We start from the raw sequence: 24,867 nt of genomic DNA, 5'->3' as shown, positions 1-24,867 counted from the left end.
AGGGGACATTAAAGAAGCTCACACACACACACACACACACACACACACAATTAAACTCGCAATTGGCCGGCCGGAGTGGCCGAGCGGTTCTAGGCGCTGCAGCCTGGAGCCGAGCGACCGCTACGGTAGCAGGTTCGAATCCCGCCTCGGGTATGGATGTGTGTGATGTCCTTAGGTTTAATTAGTTCTAAGTTCTAGGCGACTGATGACCTCAGAAGTTAAGTCGCATAGTGCTCAGAGCCATTTGAACCATTTTTTGAAACTCGCAATTAAATATTTCTTTATGTTAGCAACACGATAACTTCATTTTGTTGGCAAACGAATTAAAATTCGAATTTAACGAATTGCTTGTTTGCCAACAAAACACAGCTCAGTCTTCTCAAATAAGTTTCATTATCGCATAGCAGAAGAATCTTAACATTGGGTTGATTGACTTATGAAGTTAAACAGGTTAAAAGCTCTTTTGACAGTAGACACATTTCTTCTACTACAACGTTATATTTAAATTTACGACTTATCTGAAATCGAGTCCGAATTTCTTGAACACATGAAAGCGTCCCAAATTCTTTAATCCAATGTCTAGTAGTATTGAAGTTCCTCTGAATTCATTAAAGTTCTTCAGTTTCCCTAAGAGATCAAGAACTTTTTTTTAAAACTATTATTTCAACACTCATTTGGAAACTACAGTATCTAAATTTATTTATAAACCAAAACGGAATACAAAAATACTATCGTTTACACTGAGACATGCATTAATTTCAACTAGACTTCTAAGGCATGTGACGTAATGAATGAGTTGTATTAATGCATGATAATATAGTTGTGTAGTCTTCGATGCTAATGAAGTTCTCTACAATGTGCAACATACGTTGTCGTTGATATGATGTTTATTTATAAGTATGTTAGAGTTGTGACTGTTGGACTCACTGTTTCGAGGATACTACGAATTGGACATTTCACAACAGAACATCGTTCAGTAGTGAGCCATCTTTATGCAAAGATACATAGTACAAAACGACGAACGCTAGCCGCCTTCCAATGCAGGTACGGCTTTTAGTGACGGGAGTCTCCAAGAGATGTTGGCTCGCCTTCGATGCAGTTCTTCTCATTTAAGCAGAGAGGCTGCATTCTTACGGGCATTCGATTCTCTCAGGAGAGAAAGCAGTATGAAGGAACTGGCAAGTAAAGGACCAGACTTGATATTTACCTAAACTGAAAATTGGAAACCACGAAAACCATTTTTAAGGATGCCGGCGAATGGAATGGAACCACTTCGCCTCACGAACCCAGCGATTTGCTAGCTCTGCAACTCAAGACGCAGAGCTATCTCGGTCTGGAAAAACTGATTGTTATACGTTGTTCTCAAATAAAATAAAATGCTTCACAACAAAAGATGGAACTTTAGATGTTTTTTTCTATATTTGTGCATGTCTCGTCACTTGGTAGTGCATGAACGCGTACACATTTTAAGAAGTAATTGTGCACGGAATTCATGGCTTCAGTTATTATGGTATTATAAGAGCATAATTAGATCTTGGGTGAAATTGGGTGGGGGATACAGGCTCGAACGAATTGAAACAACCCGCTGAAAAATTCTTTTTTCAAACGAACAGACAACAGGTCGTCCTGTCATCACATACCCCTTCCGCTCTCCACAAATCCTTTTCCATCGATCCGAATTGGAACAGTTTTCCATAATCGAGTGCCACCTTGGTGGCCACATTGGGCGATATTACGCCACTTGGGCTAATAATGATCTAACTTTTAGCAAATTTTTTATAGAACTGCGACTATTTCCGTTGTATCAATGCGTTTTTTGGGCGACACGGGCACTGATGTTCACCGCTCCACTGCCCTGTAAAATATTGCTACCAAATGTTCTACCAGTCTCCAAGTAACGACTCCAGCGCTGACATTAAACTTCTGTAGACAGGTTATTAGGCAACTATAGTCGTTTTTTTTTTTTTTTTTTTTATTAGGCTTCTGAATGATTTGACGTCGCCCGCCACGAATTCCTCTCCTGTACCAACCTCTTCATCCCACAGTAGCACTTGCAACCAACGTCCTCAATTATTAACTGGATGCAGTCCATCTCTATCTACCTCTGCAGCTCCATCTAGCGCCTTGGAAGTTATTCCCTGATGTTTTAAAAGATGTCATATCATCCTGTCCCTTCTTCTAGTCAGTGTTTTCCATATATTCCATTCCTCTCAGATTCTGTGCAAGACCTCAAATTACGACCTATATCAGATACTAGTAGATTTCTCTTGGCCACGAATGCCCTTTTTGCCGTTGTTAGTCTGCTTTTGTTGTCCTACTTCCTATGTCCGGCATATATTACACAAATGGCCATTAAAATTGCTACACCAAGAAGAAATGCAGATGATAAAGGGGTATTCATTGGACAAATATATTGTACTAGAACTGACATGTGATTACATTTTCACATAGTTTGGGTGCATAGATCCTGAGAAATCAGCACCCAGAACAACCAACTCTGGTCGTAATAACGGCTTTGATACGCCTGAGCATTGAGTCAAACAGAGCTTGGATGGCGTTTACAGGTACAGCTGCCCATGCAGCTTCAACACGATACCACAGTTCATTAAGAGTAGTGACTGGCGTATTGTGATGAGCCAGTTGCTCGGCCACCAATGACCAGACGTTTTCAGTTGGTGATAGATCTGGAGAATGTGCTGGCCAGGGCAGCAGTCGAACATTTCCTGTATCCAGAAAGGCCCATAAAGGACCTGCAACATGCGGTCGTGCATTATCCTGCTGAAATGTAGGGTTTTGCAGGGATCGAATGAAGGGTAGAGCTATGGGTCGTAACACACTGTTCAGACTGCCATCAATGCCAACAGGAGGTGACTGAGACATGTAACCAATGGCATCACGCCGGGTGATATGCCAATATGGCGATGACGAATACGCGCTTCTAATGTGCGTTCACCGTGATGTCGCCAAACACGGATGCGACCATCATGTGGCCGAGCGGTTCTGGCGCTACAGTCTGGAACCGCGCGACCGCTACGGTCGCAGGTTCGAATCCTGCCTCAGGCATGGATGTGTGTGATATCTTTAGGTTAGTTAGGTTTAAGTTGTTCTAAGTTCTAGGGGACTGATGACCTTAGGAGTTAAGTCCCATAGTGCTCAGAGCCATTTGAGAGCGACCATCATGATGCTGTAAACAGAACCTGGATTCATCCGAAAAAATGACGTTTTGCCATTCGTGCACCTAGGTTCGTCGTTGAGTACACCATTGCAGGCGCTACTGTCTGTGACGCAGCATTAAGGGTAACTGCAGCCATGGTCTCCAAGCTGATAGTCCATGCTGCTGCAAACGTCGTCGAACTGTTCGTGCACATGGTTGTTGTCTTGCAAACGTCCCCATCTGTTGACTCAGGGATCGAGACGTGGCTGCACGATCCGTTACAGCCATGCGGTTAAGATGCCTGTCATCTCGACTGCTAGTGATACGAGGCCGTTGGGATCTAGCACGGCGTTCCGTATTACCCTCCTGAACCCACCGATTCCGTATTCTGCTAACAGTCATTGGATCTCGACCAACGCGAGCAGCAAAGTCGCTATACCGTAAACCGCAATGGCGATAGGCTACAATCCGGCATTTATCAAAGTCGGAAACGTGATGGTACGTATTTTTCCTCCTTACACGAGGCATCACAACAACGTTTCACCAGGCAACGCCGGTCAACTGCTGTTTGTGTATGAGAAATCGGTTGGAAACTTTGCTCATGTCAGCACGTTGTAGGTGTCGCCACCGGCGCCAACCTTGTGTGAATGCTCAGAAAAGCTAATCATTTGCATATCACAGCATCTTCTTCCTGTCGGTTAAATTTCGCGTCTGTAGCACGTCATCTTCGTGGTGTAGCAATTTTAATGGCCAGTAGTGTATTTTGCTGCATAAGTAGCAGAGTTCCTTAACTTCATCTACTTCAGGGCCGTCAATCCTAATGTTAATTTGTCGCTGTTCTCACATCTGACCGAGCGACATGCATTAGGGAGGACGACAGTTCAAACCCGCTTCCGGCCATCCTGATTTACGTTCCTAAATCGCTCCAGGCAAATGCCCAGATGGTTCCTTTGAAAGGGCATGGCCAACTTACTTCCCCATCCTTCCCTAATCTGATGGGACCGATGATCTCACTGCTTGATCCTCTCTCCCAAATCAACCAACCAACCACCCAACCCCATTTCTACTACTCATTTCTTTCGTCTTTCTTCAGTTTACTCTCAATCCATATTCCATCTGACTGTCTATTCCACTCAGCAGCTCCTGTAATTCTTCTTCACTTTCACTGAGGATAGCAATGTCATCAGCGAATCTTGTCATCGATATTCATTCAATTTGAATTTTAATTCCACTCTTGACCCTGTCTTTAATTTTCATCATTCCTTCTTCGATGTATAGACTGAATAACAGGATCGAAATACTAGATCCTTGTCTTACACCCTTCTAATCCGAGCAATTCATTCTTGGTCTTACACCGTTTTATTCCCTCTTGTCTCTGGGACTGCGTAGGCATCAGTCTACGCAGTTTAGTCCCTTTACTCTACAAGCCAACCAACCTCCTGGCTCTTGCACAAGTTGTATATTACCTGTCTCTCCCTATAGCTTACCCCTATATTTCCTCACATTTTCGAACATCTTGCACCATTTGACATTGTTGAACGCTTTTTCGAAGCCAACAGATCCTATGAACGTGGCTTGATTTTTTTAACTCTTGCTTGCATTATCAATCACAACGCCAGAACAGCCTCTCTGGTACCTTCCCATTCTTCTGTGTATTATTCTTGTCAGCAACTTGGATGCGTGATCTGTTAAGCTGAGTGTGCGATAGCTCTCGCGCTTGTCGGCTCTGGTAACCTTAGGAATTTCGTGGATGACATTTTTCCGAAAGTCAGATGGTATATCGCCAGACTCGTACATTCAACATACCAACCTGAACAGTCATTTTGTTGCCACTTTCTCCAATGATTTCAGATATACTAGTGGAATGTTATTTATCCCTTCGGCCTTATTTGATCTTAAGTTTTCCAAAGCTCTTTTAGATTCCAACTCTAATACTGGATGCTCTATCTCTTCTAGACCGACTCCTGGTTCCTCTTCTATCACATCAGACGTATCTTCCCCCTCATAGAGGCCCTCAGGATACTCCTTCCACCTGTCCGCTCTCTCCTCTGCATTTAACAGTAGAATTCCCATTGCACTCTTAATATTATCACCCTTCCTTTTAATGTAACCGAGTGTTGTTTTGACTTTTCTATATGCTCAGTCATTCCTTCCGACAATCATTTCTTTTTCGATTTCTTCGCATTTTTCATGCAGTCACTTTGTCTTTGCTTCCCTGAACTTCCTATTTATTTCATTCCTCAGGACTTGTATTTCTGTATTCCTGAATTTCCCTGAACATTTTTGTACTTCCTCCTTTCATCGATAAACTGGAGTATTTCTTCTGTTACCCATGGTTTCATCGCAGTTACCTTCTTTGTACCCATATTTTCTTTTCCAATTTCTGTGATCGCCCTTTTTAGAGAATTCCATTCCTCTTCAACTGTACTGCCTATTGAGCTATTCCTTAATGCAGTATCTATAGCTTTAGAGAACTTCAAGTGTGTCTCTTGATTCCTTAGTAGTTCCATATCAACCTTCTTTTCATATTACTTCTTCCTGAATAATCTCTTAATGTTCAGTCTTCTCTTCATCACTGCTAAATTGTGTTCTGAATCTACAGGGTGGTCCATCTGAAGTTTCGGATGAGATTATCTCAAAAACTATACATCAGGCAAAAATAGTGGGAATGACAAGTTCGTAAGCTCAAAGGGGGACATCAAATGATACTACACCTGACCATTAGCCCCTGTCCCCTTGGTCCCCTTGGATGGGGCAGGGGGTAACTCTTAAATTTTAAATGGAAACCCCCATTTTTTATTGCAGATTCGGATTCTCCATAAAAAAGTAATCGTTTTGTCTGAAACATTTTTAAAACCATTGATAGATGGCGCTGGAATCGAGAAAAATTAAAATTGGGAAGAACTCCGATTTATTTAGAATGATCCGAGAAGGATGCATCAAATCGTTACAAAATGTGCACCAATTCTTTCATTACGCTAAATTAAGCTATTTTTTACCAAATGTATCCTACCCGCCACAGTTTTTGATGGAGGGAGGCGGAATGGTAAAAAAATATCGTTAGGGAATTCTTCACAATTGCATTACTCACCCGACTGTAGCGCTACCGTGGCCAAACTGCGAACTATGGGTCACTATAAAGGTCGGTGCAATGCGATCGGACGTCACCAGTGAGGACAGCTCACCCCATTAGGTCACACTGCAACAAATAGATGACACCGCAGGAACAGCAGCCCCACTGCTTAAACTGCCCCTACACCTGGCATAGGTAGCCAGAGTTTTTGGTGCGAGTCGGACGTCACTTCACTTTCAGGTTATGAACAGTAAACATCAACTGACTTTAGCGAAACATGGCTCACTATCCTCCTACAGAGATTGTTGATATGATGCTAATTTTGATGTGAATGCCATAACAATTTAAGCTGCAGCTGCGCAATTGTATGTGGATCGTTTCCCAAACAGACGACATCCAAGCGGAAACATTATTCGAAATTGCACTCAACGATCTCGAAATGGATTCATGCACCGTCCACCACGTCATCGCGAATACAATGAAAATGACGCTCATGCCCTTACTGTTCTCACCTGTGTTCAACTGCATCCCGAAATGCCTAGTTGTGCGATTCAGAGACAAACTGGAATACCGAAATCAACTGTTTTGAGGAATTTGAAGGCACATAAATATATGCATATCATATCACACTGACACAGGCATTAACGCCGAAAGATATGCAACTACGCGTGCATTTCTACCAATGGGACTTGGAAATGATAAGAGGTGACAATGATTTTTTTTTTTTAGATACGTTATGTTCATCTATGAAGCCACATTCAAAAAAAAAAGGCGTATTAAATCGTCATGATTGTCATTATTGGTCCCCTGTCAATCCACACTGGCACAGACCCGTTGTCAATCAACACAAGTGGTCGTTAATGGTCTGGTGTGGAATTTTAAATGGTTAGTTGATAGGACCGTATTTTTTTGACTGAAATGTTACAGGGGAATCTTATTTACAACTTCTCCGCAATGATTTGTTGGAGCTAATGGAAGATGTAGATTTAGAAACTAGGCAACGAATGTGGTTCCAACAGGACGGAGCAGCTCCCTATTATGCTAAAAATATGCGGAATGTTTTAAATTTACGGTACCCTAGTCGGTGGATAGGACACGGTGGACCAATTCAGTGGCCTCCACGTTCACCAGACCTAACATATCCTGATTTTTTCTTGTGGGGTTATTTAAAAAATATTGTTTGTGACAGATAGCCCACAATCCGAAACGATATGGAGCAATGCATTCGAAGAGTGTGTGCAGCCATACCAGGGGACGTGCTGCTCAAAACTGTGGACAACTTTCGCAGACGATTGAATTTATGCATCGAAGCAAATGGGGATAATTTTGAACAATTTCTTTGTGGCTAATTTCATTAAGCACCCCAAATTGTGAGAGGCAAGGGGACTCGCACTAATGTGAGAGGCAAGAGGGCACACAATAATGAAGCACCACAACATGTGAAAGGCAAGGGGACTCACACTAATGAAGCACCCCAACATGTGAGAGGCAAGGGGACTCACACTAATGAAGCACCCATGGGAACATCATTCTACTACGTCCATGTCGTTGTTCCTGGGTAACGCTACATTTTTGTACAAAAATAGCTTAATCTGGCGTAACAAAAGAATTGGTGCACATTTTTATCGCTTTCATGCGTGTTTCTCGGATAATTCTAAACACGTAAATCAGAGTTCTTCCCCAATTTTACTTTTTTCTCGATTTCAGCTGTCAATGGTTTACAAAAATGTTTCAGGCATAACTTGATTACCTTTTCATGGAGAATCCGAATCTGCAATAAAAAATGGGTGTTTCTATTTAAGATTTAAAAGTTGCCCCCTGCCCCACCCAAGGGGGCGGGGACTGGAGGTCACGTTTAGTGTCATTTGATGTCCCCCTTTGAGCCTACGAACTTGTCTTACCCACTATTTTTATCCGATGTATAGTTTTCGAGATAATTTCATCCTAAACTTCATATGGACCACTCTGTACGTCTACTCCTGTGTACGCCATACAATACAGTATCTGATTTCAGAATCTAACTGAAATTCTCCCGTATCTCCCGACCTCATCCTAATATGCCTCCTCCTTTTGTGATTCTTGAGCAGAGTATTCGCTATTACTAGCTGAAATTTATTGCAGAGCTCAATTAGTCATTCTCCTCTCCCATTCCTCGTACTCTCTTGTATCTCTTCTTCTACTCCTTCCCCTACAACTGCATTCCAGTCCCCCATCACTATCAGATTTTCATCTCCCTTTACATACTGAATTACCCGTTCAATATCCTCATATACTTTCTCTACCTCTTCATCTTCAGCTTGCTACATTGGCATGTACACCTGAAATATTGCTGTCGATGTTGGTTTGCTGTTGATTCTGATGATGACAGCCCTGCCACTTGTTCACAGTAACTCACTCTCCGCCCTATCTTCCTATTCATAACGAATCCTAGTCCTGTTATATCATTTTCTGCTACTGTCGATATTACTCTATATTCATCTGACCAGAAATCATCGTCGACTATTAAAGGCCTTTTTTATGGGTCCAGAGGCGTAATAATCACATGGGGAGAGAACCAGCTTATGGGGCGAGTGCTCGAGTATCTTCTGCTTGAGTTGGCGTAACTTCTGCGTTACATTTCCGATATGCGATGTGCGTTATCATGAAACGGCAACATCCGTTGTCGCACCATTCCATGACGGTGGTTTTCAACAGACATGTTGCCCCTTACACACTATTTATTCTCCGATGGATGCCTGCCAGTGTTTGATCTACGGCACACAGGAAAAGAATAACAGCACGTTGGTCCTGTTTAGACGCATTTGATAACAACGTCGCTGTACTTCAAGTTTCCGCATTTACTGCACGCACGTTGGGAAGACACGAATGCCACACTGCTGCCTTGCCTACATGTCGGTGCTTATATACCCACTTCGGAGTCGCGCTACGTAGCATATAACCTGCAGCAGTGTCCTCAAACGGAAACTTTTTGATTCCCCCATTTTGTCTTTCAGTTTCATTACATGGCAACTAGGTCGTGTGTAATTTCATTTGGGTGATGAGGAGGGTGGGGGGCGGTCTCCACTTGGGCTATGTCCTTGGTAGAACAGGGAAACGGTGATCATAAGATGTTACAGCATTACTGAATATGGTTGTAAATAGGAATAAAATGAAAGGTACGAGGATTCTTCTGCATGCTACGAAAGCAAAAATACCCTACTACAAATCGAAACGTAATCAAAGCTTCAGTGACAAATAAAAACTGAACGAAGCCAAAATTAGCGTAAGACGAGACATATGAAGTGTTCAAGGAATTAGAAAGTAAAATTTTATCTACCAACTTGATAGCCTACAAAATCCTAAGAAGTGTTGGCCTTATGGTACAACAGTAGAGAGATTGAAGTCATGCGTTCAGACATTCTGTAAACATAATGATATCGAAACGGAGAAAGAGAGAAGGCCAAAGTACTAAAAAAAAAATAATTCCAAAGCTGTTTCACTGAGGAAGATCGCACTGCAGTTCGCCCTTTAAACTGTCACACGAACATCAAAACGAGAGATTTCCAAATAAGTGACCATAGGATAAAAAAAACAACTGAATACACTCGACAGAGGAAAGGCCACTGGACCTGACGAGACACCAATACGATTCTACATAGATTATGCGAAAGTGGCCTCTCTTGTAGCAGCAGTGAACCACAGGTCACTGGAGAAGCGAAGCATTTCCATCCAATGATTGGAAAAAAGCGCAGGTCATTCCCGTTTTCAGGAAGAGCCCTCGAACAGAGGTAGGAAACTATAGGCGTAGCTCTCTGATTATTATGTGTGGTCGTATGTTATCACATTTCTATAGAGCGCATATCTACTCTGTAGGAATAAGCGTAGGTTCAATAAACAATGATCATGTGAAACCCAGCTCACTCTGTTCCTCCACGAGACCTAGAAAGCTGTAGATACCGGCACCCAGGTTGGTGCCGTGTTCCATGATTTCCAGAAAGTATTCAATACAGTCACCCACTGCCACATACGTACAAAAGACAGGTGTACGGAATATCAGACCAGATGTGTGACTCGACTAAAGTGTTTCTAACAGATATAACATAGTATAGTAGAATGGGGAGAAACCTTCAGATGTAAAAGTAACTTCAGACATGCTCCAAGGGAGTGTTACAGGAATATTACTTCACATAATACGCTATGTGATCAAAAGTATCCGGACACTTGGCTGATAATGACTTACAAGTTCGAGGCACCCTCCATCGCTGATACTGGAATTCAATATGGTGTTGACCCACCCTTAGCCTTGATGACAGATTCCACTCTCGCAAGCATACGTTCAATCAGGTGCTGGAAGGTGTCTTGGGGAATGGCAGCCCATTTATCACGGAGTGCTGCACTGAGGAGCTGCATCGATGTCGGTTGGTGAGGCCTGGCACGAAGTCGGCGCTCCAAAACATACCAAAGGTGTTCCATAGGATTCAGGCCAGTCCATCTGTGCAGGCCAGTCCATTACAGGGATGTTATTGTTATGTAACCACTCCGCCACAGGCCGTGAATTATGAACAGGTGCTCGATCGTGTTGAAAGATGCAATCGCCATCCCCAAATTGCTCTGCAACAGTGGGAAGCAAGAAAGTGCTTAAAACGTCAATGTAGGTCTGTGCTGTGATAGTGCCACGCAAAACAACAAGGGGTGCAAGCCCCTCCATGAGAAACACGACCACACCATAACACTACCACCTCCGAATTTTACTGTTGGCGCTACACACACTTGCAGATGACGTTCACCAGGAATTCGCCATATCAACACCCTGCCATCGGATCGCCACATTGTGTACCATGATTCGTCATTTCATACAACGTTTTTCCACTGTTCAATCGTCCAAAGTTTACGCTCCTTACACCAAGAGAGGCGTTATTTGGCATTTACTGGCGTGATGTGTGGCTTATGAACAACCGCTCGACCATGAAATCCTACATTTCTCACCTCCCGCCTAACTGTCATAGTACTTGCAGTGGATCCTGGTGTAGTTTGGAATTCCTGTGTGATGTATAGATGTCTGCCTATTACACATTACAACCCACTTCAACTGTTGGCAGTCTCTGTCAGTCAACAGACGAGGTTGACCTGTACACTTTTGTGCTGTACATGTCCCTTCACGTTTCCACTTCATTATCACATCGGAAACAGTGGACATAGTGATGTTTAGGAGTGTGGAAATCTAGCATACAGATGTATGACACAAGTGACATCCTATCACCTGACAACGTTCGAAGTCCGTGAGTTCTGCGGAGTAACCCATTCTGCTCTCTCACGATGTCTAATGATTACTGAGGTCGCTGATATGGAGTAACTGGCAGTAGGTGGCAGCACAATGCACCTCATATGAAAAACATATGTTTTGGGGGGGTGTCCGGATACTTTTGATCACATAGTGTAAATAGAACTGCTCAACTTCCTTGTCCAGGCTGCAAAAGCCCAAGGGATGTCAACCAGCTGCTGTCTGATCCTCAGCCTTACGATGTCGTGCGGATGCGGTATGAAGAGACACGTGGTCAGTTCGTTACTCTCCTGGCTGTTTTGCCGACTTTCCAGACCATGGAGCCACTACTTATTCAAGCAACTCCTCAATTGGCATCATGAAGCTGAGTGCAGCCTGTACCAGTCCTCCAACAAAGTAAAAATCCTTGGCCTTAGTTTTGGGGAGGAGACCAAACAGTGAGGTCATCAGTCTCAACGGATTAGGGAAGGATGGGGAAGGAAGTCGGCCGTGCCCTTTCGAAGGAACCACCCAGAATTTGCCTGGAGCGATTTAGGGAAATCACAGAAAACCTAAATCAGGATGGCCGGACGCGTGATTGAACCGTCGACCTCCCGAATGCGAGTCCAGTGTGCTAACCACTGCATCACCTCACTCGGTCATCAAGGAATAGTCAATTTCATAATGTGGTATGAGAAGGGAGGCTAAGAATGAATACCACCAACATCAGGAAGAAAAGAGTACTGCTCCTGGATAGTAGTCATGGCAGAGGTTTAGGCCCTCAGTTACAGGACAAGTCAAAGGAAGAGAATCATCAGAATTTTCAAGCCTTAGTGTTCTGCTGAATTCATGTGATAGAACTTTTAGGGCCTTTGTGTGAAGACTTCACAGAGTATGATCAGATAGTGGTCTAAAACTTTCTGGCAGATGAAGAAGATTGTGACTGTGGATGAGGCAGTGGGCTGCTTGGATAGCAATGAGGCACACATCATGTGTGGTGAACAAGTCAGTTTCCCAATTGGTAGCACAAATGTGGGTCCACTTGAACTGCACAATTGGCCTCATCTTGGCAGTGCTGTATAGTGAGTTAATACGGAGCTGTCAAGAATGCTGACGAATGTTGACCAGGCACAAAGTGATAAGTCTCAGTGGGGATTGCTGGGGGATGGGATTACATCCGGCATGGTCTGCACCTAAACAGAATTGGGAAGGGGTGTTTGGTGGAGTTAATTAATGAGAATATAGTGGGTGGGAAATGGACTACATATGGTCAAATATCTGTTGTCTTAGGTAGGATTAGGCCTGTTTTGGAATAAATCATGCTAACAGTCTCCCCTCCCTTTGAAAGTTCTCAACTTGTTTAGGGATTTCTTCAACATTTACCACAGAAGATAGAATGCACCACACCTAAGTGCACTCTCACCATTTATCATAGAGAAAAAGAAATCTTAAGGGTAAACAAACACCACAGAAATTTGCTAGAATTATCTATACTTTGACAAAATGTGTAGTCTATTAAAAATAAAGTATACCATCTCAAAGCTGAATTAGAGACTTTGAAGAGTTTAGTGGTATGCATTACAGTGCACTGGTGTAGAGATACTGAAATGCAGCATACAATGCTACCTTCATGTGAACATACAAGTTGCTATTCTACCTTAATGGGTGAGACACCATGTATTTGTATCAGAAGTGGAATTTACTTTAAAGCTAGAGAAGATCTGATCTCAATTAGGGTAGTTGGATATTTTGAATTGACAGCCTCTGAACTAGCAAAGATAGATCTCCATAAAAAGTTAATCATTATGGGTTGTCACTGTTGACCTAATGGCAACATGGACAGATTTTTCCAACAAATTTTCTAAAGTTTTGTAAAATGTCTTAGCCCTCAAAACTAAGATAATAATATGTAGAGACATGATTATAAACACAAGTGTTGAGGATGAAACTAGTAAGAACTTCCTGAATATTTTGAATTCCTTAAGTAGGGCATAAACAGAAAACACTGTTACTAGAGTTTCAAAAAGTGCAGCATCAGTCTTAGTCCATGTAATTACATATATTGACAGAGCCAGTTTTAAAATATAGACAAAAGATCTTTGCCTCTCTGATCACTAATGCCAGATAATAAAGCTAAAAAGTGGTTTGGTAAAACCCACAAAGCTGAAGGTCTACAAAAGGATATGTTCTGGATGTACCATGATGGCAAAACATCGTGATTAAGTCTACATGGAAAAAAAATTGATGCCAAAACTAATCACTTCAACAACATCAGCTAGGGAAAATAGATGGATAACTGCAGGTATTAAAAAGCCTTCCCAGACATTTAAATTTCTCAGTTCTTTACAAAACCAGTACACTAATTCAGTTTCTAAATTACTATCACAGATACAAAAAGATATACCGAACACTGCTACTTGCTGCAAATAATAATAATAATAATGATGACAATGCTTAAAAAAAAGCAAAGTAGTCTCCAATGTCATAAAAGTGGAAAAGGCAGGCACAGATATATGAGGGTGGTTTGAGAAGTTCTCAGAACAGAATAGAACAAAAGTACTTACTTCACTTAAACTTTTTTATTTTTCAATGTAGTCTCCTTGAAGATTAATGCACTTCGTCCACCGATGTTCCAGTGCCTTGATCCCATCTCAAAAATGAGTTTCCTCCAGGTCTGCAAAGTAGTTGTCAACTCTGGCTATCAATTCTTCGTTTGAAGCAAATCTTCGTCCACCATGAAAAATTTTCAGTTTTGGGAAGAGATAGAAGTCGGATGGAGCCATATCTGGTGAATAAGGTGGGAGTGGCAATAATTCATACCTTAATTTGTGTAAATTTGCCATGGCAATGGCACATTTGGGCAGGCACACGTTATCTTGATGGAAGATGACTTCTGCCTTGCTAAACCTGGCCTTTTTTGCGTATCTTTTGTTGCAATTTGTCCAAGAGGTTATCATAGTATTCTCCAGTAATTATTTGCCCAATGGGGAGATAATCTACAAACAGAGTCCCCTTTGGATCCCAGAACATTCATGCCATGACCTTTCCTGCCGAAGGAATTGTCTTTGCTTGCTTTGGTGGCAGAGAATCAGCATGTTTCCACTGCTTTGATAGTTGTTTTGTCCCTGGGGTGTAGCAGTGCACCCAAATTTCATCTGTGGTCACAAACCATCACAAAAAGACTTGTTCATTTCTCCTAAAGTGGGCCAGAGTTGCGGCACCCATCTTGCAGATAATTTTTTCATTTCTAATTCTTCAGTTAAAATGGGATATACCCTTTCAGATGACATCTGGCAAGCATGGGCAATTTCAAGCACTTTCATTCAGTGATCCTCCATGACCATTTTGTGCACTTTTGCAATGATTTCTGGAGTAGCGACACATCTTGGCCGACCACTGTGCGGATCATCATCTAAGCTCTCCCGACCAAATTTAAATTCATTTGTCCATTTGGCAACAGTTGAATATGAAGCAGCACAGCCCCTCAGTCTATTCTGGAAATCAGCATGAATGTCCTTTGCTTTTATACCTTTCTTTATGAAGTACTTAATCACTGCTCGAATCTCGATATTTTTTCCATCTTCACAAATCACTACATAGGAACAACAACAGAGCCACATCACCGCCACAATTCTCTTCCAAGAGCACTGATGTGCAATGTGTTTATGGGCAACAGTCCAATGAATATCACGTGAACAACTCGTTGCCATAGTGCTGACCTCTTGTAGTGATTCCAAGAACTTTTCAAACCACTCTCATAACAACATGCAAATCAAATATTGGAGTAGAGTAAGAGAAAATCAACAGGAACTGGCAAATTGTACAAGTGAATGTTTTTCTGATATTGCAGACGAGTTGTAACAAAATCTCGATAAAGCACAAAGCACTCATGATGAATTACACAGCAAGCACAATGATGATGTTTCCTATGACAAGATAAAGAGATGTTCAATGAAACACCTTTGGCTGTCAAGGGTTTCAGAAAACCAAAAGAATCTTTGGTTGTTTAGAAAGGCTTATAGTGGCACCAAAGTTAATAAAAGCTTACAGTCGCACCAAAATTAGTACCTGTCACTCATGGACATGACAGGAACTGAAACTTAGAGTAGCAAAGCAAAGGCAGATATGATTAATACTGTTTTCAAATGTTTCTTTACAAAGGAAAATGCAGTATTGCACCAATTTCTCATACCATGAAAATATGAGTGAAATAGATATTAGTGTCAGTGACATTGAGAAACAGCTGGAGTCATTAAAACTGAACAATGTTCCACGGCTTCATGGAATATGTATCAGATTCTGTGCTGAATTTGCAGCCTAGCTAGCTTCTCTTTTAACTGTAAACTACTGTAGATCTCTTGAACAAAAAATCATGCCAAGTTGCTGGAAGAAAGCACAGATTTACAAGAAGCAAATCACAATATTACTGTCCAATGTCCTTGACATCCATTTGTTGTACAATATTATTTTGAGCTCAAGTGTAATGAGGTATTTTGAACAGACTTACACAAACGAGTATGGATTCTGAAAAGACAGATCATGTTAAATCCAGCTCACACTTTTCTCATGTGACACCAAAAGCCATGGATTGTGGCAGTCAGGCAGACGCAGTATTCCTAATTTGACTCACAAGGGGAGGCCACATGCATTTAATTCAAACTTTGTACACCTTTAGTAGACCATAAGAACAACAAAACTGTGCCAGCAGTAAGGTTCACTACTCTTGTAATTCTGAAAAAATTGCAAGAGAAGTTTTATGCATCTGTTATGAAACTAAATTATTTGTGCTAAGTTACCTGGGCTAAAAAGTCAATGTGGTCAAGTGGTTAACATTAGCACTTTGCAAGAGGGTTGTGGATGAGGCAATGGTTCGAATCCTGCTAACACCTACTTTTTAATCAATATTTTTTTCTTCACTGGTCTCATTATTTAATTTATATGATATCTGAGAGGTAATATAATAAAAAAAATGCGTGCATTTTCATGAAGTTATCGTGAATTTCAATTGTTATTTGACTACTTACCATTTGTAATTAAACTGTCAAAAACAGGGACAGGCTTGGAAAGTCCAAGTCAAACCTTGATAAATAATGATGTGAATGATGTTACTCACAATCAGTAATATAGTCAGTCACAATGGCCAGACCACAAGAGTAATGTACAATTACTCGGCAGATGTGTTCTCAACATCACACTTTGCAGGACTGTACTTGTCATACAACACGGAAAACATAAATTGAAACTTCATGCAAACACTCATGGTTTTTTCATTGAATTACTACTCAAATATCAAATAATATGACCAGTGATGAAAAAATAGATTAATAATTAAGTTCAAGCAAGAGTTGAACCCCCGCATCATACACACTCATCTTACAATGATGGAATGCTGATCATTTGACCACCATGAAGTCTTAACATTTGGCACCTACGCACAGGTACATAAGCCACACAATAGACACGTAAAACTTCTCTTGCGATTTTCTTGGAATTGCAAAGGTAGTGCACCTTATTACTTGCACATTACGTTGTTTTAATGACCTACTGAAGGTGTACAAAGGAAGTAAATCTATGATTCTGGCATCGTGACCTTTCCTCGTCAGTACCACATCTGAACTTTATCATCAAAAGTAGCATTATACGTAGTATTATATGAGATACTAAGATAAATCTGTGACTGGACTGAAGATATTCTGATAAGAGACAGTGCAGCATGTAATCTTGGATGGAGAGTCATCAACAGATATAGAATTAACTTTGGGTTTCCCCAGGGAAGTGTGTTGAGGCCCCTGCTTTTCATGTTGCATGTTAAGGGCCTTGCGTACGATAGTAATAACAACCTCGGACTTCTTTCAGACAGTGCAGTTACCTATAATGGAATATTATCTGAAAGGAGTTGTGCAATATTCAGTCAGATCTTGATAACATTTCACACTGGTGAAAAGACTGGCAACTTGCTTTAAATATTCAGAAATGTAAAACTATGTCCTTCACAAATGAAAAAAAAAACATAATATCTTATTACTATAATACCAACTAGTCACAGCTGGAATCTTTCAACTCATACAAATTACCTGGTTCTAACAATCTGTAGGGATATGAAATGGAACAATCAAGTACTTTCAGTCATAGGCAAAGCAGGTGGCAGACTGCAGTCTATTGGTAGAATATTAGGAAAATGTAATCAGTTTACAAAGGAGACTGCATACAAAACACTTGTATGACACATCCTAGAATATTGTTCAAGTGTGTGGGAACCCTACCAAACAACACTAACAGTGGGCATTGAACAGATACAAAGAAGGGCAACATGAAAGGTCATAGGTTTGTTTGACCTGTGGGTGATTTCACAGAGATGCTGAAGCAACTGAAGTGACAGAAGATAGACATAAACTATCCAAGAAAATCTACTAACAATGTTCCAAGAGCCGGCTTTAAGTGATGACTTTAGGAATATTTTACACTCCCACAGGGATTGCAATGACACGATTGATATAATTACAGCACACACAGGGCATTTAAGGAATCAATCTTCCTGCGAAACCAAGAACAACTGGTATGGGAAAAGGCACTAATAACTGGTATAATGTGATGCTCAGACTGCTGTGCACTTCACAGTGGTTTGCAGAGTATAGATGTAGATGTACAACAGAGCTCAAAAACTGGAAGACAATACACAAATTAAAAAATAAGAAGCCATCGGGCATAGATGATGTACCAGTCTCTGTTCTGAAGGTGTGAATTGACAGGGTACAAACTCTACTCACAAACATAATAAATGAGGCCTTTAATTCACATATTTTTGTGGAGTATTCAAGCACTCATGACTTGTGTCCTTGCTAATGAAAGGTAATGCAGAGAGTATAGAAAACTACATGCCACTTCTAGCACTGTCAGCCTTCCCAAAAATAATTGAATCAATCATGAAAGATAGGCTAATGAGTAGGAGAAGTACAATAGAGGCACAGAGGTCTCTTTTGACAAAGATATCTGTGTTACAGGCACGTTCTTAGACTTTGTCCATGAAATACTGCTAATGAAACTAGAGAGACTAGGTGCAACAGGAACAGCAAATGAGTAACTCCAGTCACACCTGGAAAATAGGATGCAAAAGATAAGAGATAGTTCACTCTTCTGTTGATGACAAATTTTTAGTAAATAATTAATCACAAGACACTTAAAAATGTTGGTGTTCCTCATGATAGTATACTGGGTCCAACTCTATCCTTAATGTACAGTACATCAAAGACTTTTCAGGCAATGTAGCACACCGAGAAAAACTTCTCTTTGTTGATAACAGCAATATCATAATCACTGAGAAAACACCAGAACTCCATGCACAGATGGAAAATGAAATCATCAAGGATGTTCACAACTGGGCAGTACCTAATAAATACTGAACAAAAAGAAAACAAACAGCATACACTTCAGTATAAAGCGATGAAACAACTCTGTCATATTAAGCACACACAACTGTTGTGGCACTGTCTGATGTCAGTATGGAAAACAAGTAGCTAGCACAACATTACTGTAATCTGCTGTGGCACCACTGCCCAGAGGCCACTGGTCATCATGAGTGGCCTCTGGCAGGATTATATCGGGATATGGCATTCTGAATCTGTTGTGATGTGATTTGTGAAGTGGACAGTGAATGTGCTACTGGTCTGGCTCAGGTTCTAATACTGTGTCTTCCGTTTGCCATTGGTAGAACACCAATATAGGGTGAACTGGACTTTGCTTTGGCATATGGATTTAGGTTAGCTTGTACTGTTTCTGAGGAGTGTATATGTCTCTTGGCTGTAAAAAAAGTAATCCCCTCTAGCTCATGTGTAACTTACCTTAACAAAATTGGTGACGATCAGGCCTGTTGACACACGCAAATCAGACTTTGAACATTGTTGTGATTTGCCTAGTGTGTGGAATTTTCAACCATGGTGGAACTATAACTACAACTAATGCAAACTGTACAGGGTTATCAGGAGCTTATGACTGCTATATTACAGGCAGTGTCAGCATTAGCGAACATAGCAGGTACACCTCCTGCACCACCTGTGTTTAAAGCTTTTCCACCATTTAATGAACAATCTGACCTCAGATGGTCCGACTCCCCACTTAGTCTGCCCATACCATTTCCAGTGTTTTATTTATGTACATGTGCCTCTGTTAGTCAGGTCTGGGCTTATCAAGGACTCATCATCTGTGATACGTGTCATCAGCAGGCAGTTGACCACAGCTAGGTGTGATAGTTAGAACAGTTTTAGTATGAAACAGCTTGTTTCTAACTCAATCAATGTGTTATTGTCCATGCATTTCTTCCATAAATTAGTGACAGTGTTTCTCTTGACGAATGAATAAGTGTTGATACTAACCTACTATTCGACGCAACTCTGTGGACCCTATGGCTCATCAACCTGCCAATGGACATGCAGTTCACCATAAGCTGGACCACTCGATCAACGACTCCTGCTTGCAAATTGTCTGTTCTTGGTAATGTCATCGACACACCATTAACACACAATGCTCAAATACCCTGCGCTAAGCCCAGCAAATGATGCGCTTCCCACCACCCGAACCACGCCTAGCTTCCACAACAGCTGACGTAGGCAGTGCCACATGGCACTCGCCACTGGCACCACACCATTCTACACCACAAACACCTTCAGCGCAAGCACCTGCCACATTGGAAGATATGACTGGAGCTGAGCCTTTGGTCTACTGGTTTCATCACCAGTTAGGACAAGCCACGTGCAAGTGCCACATACCCTACGGATATCACCCAAACATCAACCATGGGTTGAATCAGATAGTCTGGTCCATGCTAACGACCAAACCCATCTACACCTCTCCAGTATCACTCAAATACAGGACACTCAACCAATGCTGCCATGCAGACATCTTTTCGTCCTTGAACTCACCATCCAAATGTACTTTCCATTGGATACAGAGTCAGACGTTAGCTCACTCCAGTTGGTAGTATGCCAGCATTTCAACTGATGTTGACCTTATGCTAACAATACCAAGATACAGGTATAGAGCATGATGTCAATCACTGTTCACCTCGCAGCAAATGTTACATATCAGTGGGACTTCTACATAACTGACATCACAGAGCCAGTCCTCGGAATCAACTTCCTAAGCACCAATCAGCTTTTACCAGATGTAGTGTGAGCCTCGGTCAGACAGTATACAACAGAATATCGTGCAGTGTCATCGCTCCCCATCTATGACCTGATGTAACGTGACCTGCCCACCGGAACATTACATCTTTGACAATGCCTGTGTGAAGATGCTCTGCAAATGTGTTCACACAGTAAACAATATTCCTACAACACATCAACAAATTCCCGAATGTCAGTCGCAATCACAAAACCTACAGTTAGAATATGTCTCGCAAACCATATTAAAACCACCATTACAGCACTCACATCAGCACACGACTACCTGTGGTCATTATTCTGACAACAGCTGGTTACACCAAATGGGCTGCCAACAGCTCCACTCACAACAAAGATGCCACCCTACTACCATCAACACAGCCACCACGGACAACTATCACGCCCATATTAGTACAAGGCAATGTATGATGTTGACAAACAATGCTTCCCATACCTCCACTTCTTGCTCTGTAGCACTCATCTATGTGGCTGAAGATGGTACAATGCACTGTATCAATATGACAGAAGGTCCACCCAACCATCACAAACCACACCACCTCTGTTCAATGCATCTGCAGATTGCAAAGAACACTATTGACAAACTGCTCCAAGCAGTGATCTTGTGACAATTGGACAGTCTGTGGGGCTCTAGGATCAAACTTTTCCCAAAAAGGTCATTACTATGAGGGGCACTGATGATTACAGGGGTCTTAGTTCCAGAACAATTCATGGCAGTTACTGGATTCCTAACATACAACATTTTACTCACACACACGCAGGTGCCACAGTGTTCACTGTCATCAGCTATAAACGTGCGCCCCAGCAGATTCCAATGCACCCAGCCAACATTGTGAATACCACCATTATTCAACAATGACACAAGTTTCCCCCAAGTGAAATTCCCTGATTTCCAGACAAATTTTAGCATTTTTCATAACAAATTTTGAGATCTCAAGGGTAAGTAAAGACATAAGTTGACAAGAAATGTAAGGATTTCTGTATTTTGAAACGTGTGAGCAAAACTCTTAAGTACTAACATCAAATCTTTTGTAATTAACTGTTTTTAGTTGGAGAAAGCAAGACAAATGTTATACATATTTCATTAAGACCACTGACATTATTTTATTTCAATAAAGCGAAACACGTTTGGTGACAAAAATAGGCATTTTTTTTGAGTCGCAAGACAGATTTAAAATGCCTTCACTGCCTTCATAAATAACCTCAGAAAAAATTAGGCCTCTTGAAAGAAATGTATAAGGTGGAGAAGAGTTATGTAAACCAACACTATAGGTGACCACCAATAAAACATTGGTTCTACTATGTTCGCTACTGTCAGTAGCTAGCCACGGTGTTATGTCTATTATTATAGAGGTATTCCGTGATTTTTCTTTCAAGAAATACACGAGTACATAGCGTACAAACTGCCAGCGACTGCCATAATTTTCTTCTTCTTATCGTCCATACTATCTAATATATCAATTACTTTTGAATTGCCCAAATGCACTGGAATAGATAAAAGTCTATGAAATGCCACACTGTACAATGTACACTACTGGCCATTAAAATTGCTACACCATAAAGATGATGTGCTACAGACACAAAATTTAACCGACAGGAAGAAGATGATGCGATATGCAAACAATTAGCTTTTCAGAGCGTTCACACAAGGTTGGCGCCGGCGGCGACACCTACAACGTGCTGACATGAGGGAAGTTTCCAACCGATTTCTCATACACAAACAGCAGTTGACCGGCATTGCCTGGAGAAACGTTCTTGTGATGCCTCGTGTAAGGAGTAGAAATACGTACCATCATGTTTCCAACTTTGATAAAGGTATGATTGTAACCTACTTTGATTGCGGTTTATTGTATCACGACATTGCTGCTCGCGTTGGTCGAGATCCAATGACACTTAGCAGAATACGGAATCAGTGGGTTCAGGAGGGTAATATGGAAAGCCGTGCTCAATCCCAACGGCCTCGTATCACTAGCAGTCGAGATGATAGGCATCTTATCCGCATGGCTGTAATGGATCGTGCAGCCACGTCTCGATCCCTGAGTCAACAGATGGGGACGTTTGCAAGACAACAACCATCTGCACGAACAGTTCTACGACGTTTGCAGCAGCATGGACTATCAGCTCGGAGACCATGGCTGCGGTTACCCTTGCCGCTGCATCACAGACAGGAGCGGCTGCTATGGCGTACTCAACGACGAACCTGGGTGCACGAAAGGCAAAACATCACTTTTTCGGATGAATCCAGGTTCTGTTTACAGCATCATGATGGTCGCATTCATGTTTGGCGACGTCGCGGTGAACGCACATTGGAAGCGTGTATTCGTCATCACCATACTAGCATATCACCCAGCGTGATAGCATGGGGTGCCATTGGTTACACATCTCGGTCACCTCTTGTTCGCATTGATGGCACTTTGAACAGTGGACGTTAATTTCAAATGTGTTACAACCCATAGCTCTTCTCTTCATTCGGTCCCCCCGAAACCCTACATTTCAGCAGGATAATGCACGACCGCATGTTGCAGGTCCTGTACGGGCCTTTCTGGATACAGAAAATGTTCGACTGCTGCCCTGGCCAGCACATTCTCCAGATTTCTCACCAATTGAAAACGTACGGTCGATGGTGGCCGAGCAATTGGCTCATCACAATATGCCAGTCACTACTCTTGATGAACTGTGGTATCGTGTTGAAGCTGCATGGGCAGCTGTACCAGTACACACCATCCAAGCTCTGTTAGACTCAATGCCCAGGCGTATCAAGGCCGTTATTACGGCCAGAGGTGGTTGTTCTGGGTACTGATTTCTCAGGATCTATGCACCCAAATTGCGTGAAAATGTAATTACATGTCAGTTCTAGTATAATATGTTTGTCCTATGAATACCCAGTATCATCTGCATTTCTTCTTGGTGTAACAATTTTAATGGCCAGTAGTGTACTTGTAATGTGACAGTTGCAATTCCTGAGATCCATCGCCAGTGGCATCTCACCTGCTGAGGAACACCACAGTCCTGGGTCCATGGCCATGAAAATCCCTGAATTATGCCACACAGACAGACCTGGCCTGTGGGCAGATTGGTGAGACCAGATCTGACAGGTAGGGCCTGCACATTAGTGGAAAACTATGGGCTTCAGATCGACAGAAATGGCCTGTGGTTTTGGCCTGTCATGGAAGTCCACTCGTTTGGCAAGCTATTCACGTCACAGACACTATGTTGATGAAATGAGACCACGGTGATCACCCACGCAACAGATAACTTGCGCAAATACTCTGACAATCGATGAGGTTAGGTAGCAACTCACCGTAAAGATGAACACTGAGCCACAGACAGGCACATAGAAAAGAATCACTCTCACACAACTAAATGTGTGCAAAAATGCACACAGGATCGTTGTGTCTCTGACTGCTACGTCAACAAGCTCTGAGAATTAGATCCAAACAAATAACTCCCCACGCCTCCCTGCCTCTCATCAGCAGCTGTGAGGCTAGCAGCAAGTAGTGGTGACAGCACTGACTGCAAGCTGAGGGCAGGGGTAGGAAGGGGAGAAGCAGTAAGAATGAGAGAGTAGAGAAGCGGCAGATGTACTCAGTTGCACCCAGCCAGCGATGAAGCATGACATCTCAGTAAACAAATAATTGCATGCTGCTGAGACAAAAAAACAGGTTTTTCCAATTTTTTCAAATTTCTCTGATATATTTTAAATTCTCTGATTTCCAGAACTTGTGGAAACCCTGATAGTATCCCATTTGGGCTTTTTGAGTACCTGTATATGCCATACTCTTTAAAGAATGGGACCCAGACATGGCAGCAGTTCATTGACAGACTCTTCTTCCGCCTCCCCACTGCTACACATGATTAGACGATATTTTGATCTACTCCAGTTACCTCGAAGATCACTCGGTTCATTTACAGAGGGTCTTAGTTGCCCTCTGCAAATGAAGGGTTATCATTAATAAGGCTAATTCTCAAGTTAAGTAACCTTAGGACAAGTTCCTGGGCCACATCCTGAACACCGATGGCATCCACCCAGGGCAGTGTGTGTATGTATGGTCCAGAGCCTGCTTCTGCAGGTGACACGTTTCCTTGGCAGACTAAACTTTCACAGCTAAAACTTACCACAAGTGGCTGCTTCACAGTCACTGCTAATAGATGTGCCAGCTGGGAAGGGCAAACTTGGCAATAAAAAGAACGAATGGGATGGCCAGCTTGAAAGAAGCATTCCAGACCT

This window comes from Schistocerca cancellata, chromosome 9, assembly GCF_023864275.1.
Source record: "Schistocerca cancellata isolate TAMUIC-IGC-003103 chromosome 9, iqSchCanc2.1, whole genome shotgun sequence".
Classification (NCBI taxonomy): Eukaryota; Metazoa; Arthropoda; class Insecta; order Orthoptera; family Acrididae; genus Schistocerca; species Schistocerca cancellata.
This window is presented reverse-complemented; position numbering follows the sequence as displayed.